Source organism: Aplysia californica, unplaced genomic scaffold (genome assembly GCF_000002075.1).
Source record: "Aplysia californica isolate F4 #8 unplaced genomic scaffold, AplCal3.0 scaffold00116, whole genome shotgun sequence".
In the NCBI taxonomy this organism is placed as follows: Eukaryota; Metazoa; Mollusca; class Gastropoda; order Aplysiida; family Aplysiidae; genus Aplysia; species Aplysia californica.
In genome coordinates, this window is record NW_004797386.1 from 316,447 (window position 1) to 319,410 (window position 2,964).

At 42.7% G+C, this 2,964-nt stretch overlaps 1 protein-coding gene across 1 annotated transcript in view; it reads left to right on the forward strand.

The window, feature by feature from the left end:
• Nucleotides 1-2,964, forward strand: part of LOC101847330 (voltage-dependent calcium channel subunit alpha-2/delta-3) — a gene marked incomplete at its 3' end in the record, with an annotated part of 301,283 nt that overhangs the window by 78,529 nt on the left and 219,790 nt on the right.

The following is a 2,964-nucleotide window of genomic DNA, read 5'->3' on the forward strand; positions in this document are numbered from 1 at the left end:
TATAATAATATATATATCTCTCTCCTTCTCTCTTTCCCACTCTCCGCAGAGTTATAATAAAATATAATATCTGCTGAAGCGTGGAACATACACTGTTTTCTCTTGCGCAAAATCCTTTTGAAGACACCCTCTGCAACGCTCAATACTCAGAGCCAGAAAGAAGCAGTCATTAATTAATGTTACACGAGTCATTACTTTCGGCTTCCCCCAGTGTTCTTGATTTTAAGCTCCCTTTGATGTTGACAACGAAAGCGTTGTTGTCTCGCTCTTTATCTTTCTTATTCAAACTTGTGGACTTTTTTATGGGTAAATTAAGTGTGCTCTGTTGGGTCACTTGGTATTATGCTTGACTACGGAGATGCCGGCCAGGGGGCTCTCGTGGCATAGAGGTTAAGGCCTTCGCCTCTCATTCTAAGGTCCCGGGTTCGAATCTGGGTAGCGACAGAAACATTTTTTTTCTCTAAAATTGTCTACTTTCACTTCTTTCCTGCTCTCTTACAATATTCTGTCGTCTGCTTTTGTCTCCACTTTCTGCCCCCTCTCCCTCGCCTCCTTGGCCCCTCTCCTCTGTCTGGGCTCCTGACTTTTTCTGCAGCCTTTCCACTGCTTCTCCTTTTGGCTCATTCTTACAGCTGCTGTCTTTCAGCTACACCCCTGATCTTCTGGTAACAAAGATCTACACCTAGCCTTCTCGGACAAGGGCAAAAAATCTCGGAGGTCCTGTGTGCAAGTTGTGCACGTCAAAGATCCCTTGGTGGTCCCATATCGATAAGAGCAGGCTTCGGCCGCCACCAGGGCAAAATTCAAAATTTCCTTCCAACTGAAAAAGTTTATTGTGTCCCACGCGCTCAGATGACCGTAAATAGTTGCGAGCGTCATAAAACACTTACAAAAAAAAGGAGATGACGGCCCTGGTTTGAATACCTGACTAACTGTTCTCGAACTCGTGTCGTTTTATTTAATTTGTAACGCTCTCAAACCATTTTAGCTTGATCCTTCCATTGAGGAATGTTACATTCTGAGGTCATGCCCCTTAAACAACTTTATAAGTGGGTGATTGGCAAGTGCTCTGGTGTGGTTTGCTTTTTCTTTCCTCTCAAATATCTATCTTCCTTATCTCTCCTTCTTTTTCATGTTTGTTACACTCTTGTAACACCTCTAATCTTCAGCACTTATATGACCTTACTGTGTTGCAAGTGCCGTAAAACATTTACTAAAAAAACAACAACCCCCCCCCCCCTTCCTGAGAGGAATGTTACTTTCCGAGGTCCAGCCCCTTAAACAACTTGACAATGTTGAAAAGGGTGTTGAACTCATGCACTTACTCCAAGACAAAAGAATGTTAGGCGTGCTGACAAGACGAATTACTTCTCGCAATTCACAGAAGGAGATATTAGTCGAAAATCGACACTAGGGTCAAATTTGTAGATTTTCTACAGATGTCAAATTGTTAAAGTATAACGTTAAGTTGTTCCCACATCCGATCCGGACATTGGGGATTGTCTTGTTAGTGAGACAACTTCCTGGGCCTTGGGCATATTGTGGTAACCATAACACTAACTTGCACCGGCGTCCGTCTTGAATGTAAGCTTCCTCAGTTTTTAAAAGAAACCCCCCGAGAAATGCTGCTAGGAATAAATGGCCGCTTTTAAGCACAAAGGGGCTATCCCGAAGAAGGCTGTTTTGAGAAAATCGAAGGTAAAGTTTTTGCCCCTTGTTCAGTTTCTTTAAAAGACAAGCAGAGTTTTCTCTGTAACTAAAAACAATCATACACAACAATGAACCAAACTTCTCCTTTAGGTAGGGCAGTGCCCACTTTTGGAGTTGGGCAAGATTCTATAAACCCTCAAAATCTGGGTTAGCGCGCTTGTCCTTAGAATTGACCAAATACTAGCGGCCCACACCCGCGTTCCAATAATCCAAACAGGTCGTAAAACGTTTACTTCTAACCTTGATAAATTGCCCCGCGACCACACTCCATAACCTATAATGTATACTGCTATACATGGTCGCTTTTAAACAAGCGGGCTAACCCAGATTTTGGCGGTTTCCAGAAATGTTGACCTGCAACAAAAGTAGGCATTGTCCTACCTATAGGAGAAATTTGGTTTCATTTGTGTGTTTGTTTGTTTGGTTATAGAGAAAACTCTCCTTGTCTTGTACAGAAACTAAACAAATTTAAGGGTCCAAAAACTTTCATTCGATTTTCTCTAACAGCATTTTTCGGGATAGCTCCCTTGTGCTTAAAAGCGACCAAATACTAGCAGCCCACACCCGCGTTCCCATAATCCAAATAGGTCGTAAAACGAACACTTCTAACCTTGATAATTTACCTCGCGGCCACACTCCATAACCTATAATGTGTACTTCTATATAATATGGTCGCTTTTAAACAAGCGGGCTAACCCAGATTTCTGGGGTTTCCAGAAATCTTGACCTGCACCAAAAGAAGGCATTGCCCTACCTATAGGAGAAATTTGGTTTCATTGGTGGGTATAATTGTTTAATCAGAAAGAAAACTCTCCTTTTCTTTTAAAGAAACTGAACAAGGGGCAAAACATTACGTTCGATTTTCTCAAAACAGAGTTTTTTTGGGAAATACCCCTTGTGCTTAAAAGCGACCAAATACGAGCGTCCCACACCCGCGTTCCCATAATCCAAACAGGTCGTAAAACGTCCACTTCTAACCTTGATAAATTGCCCCGGGGCCACACTACATAACCTATGTGTACTGTTGTATATAGGAAAAGGGCTGGTCATCAATCCAGGACGTTTAATAACGGTTTTTTGGCACCGCAAGGCGCCTTGTGAGCAGTCTGGGGTGGTATTGATTTCTATGCTCCATTGAGAGAACATTCAACTTTGGCGCAGAGTTCCTGTACTTGTACTGTATGTGGTGGTGGTCGTTGTAGTGGTGGTGGTGAATTTTGTGGTGGTCGTGGTGGTAGTGTGTGTGTGTGTGTG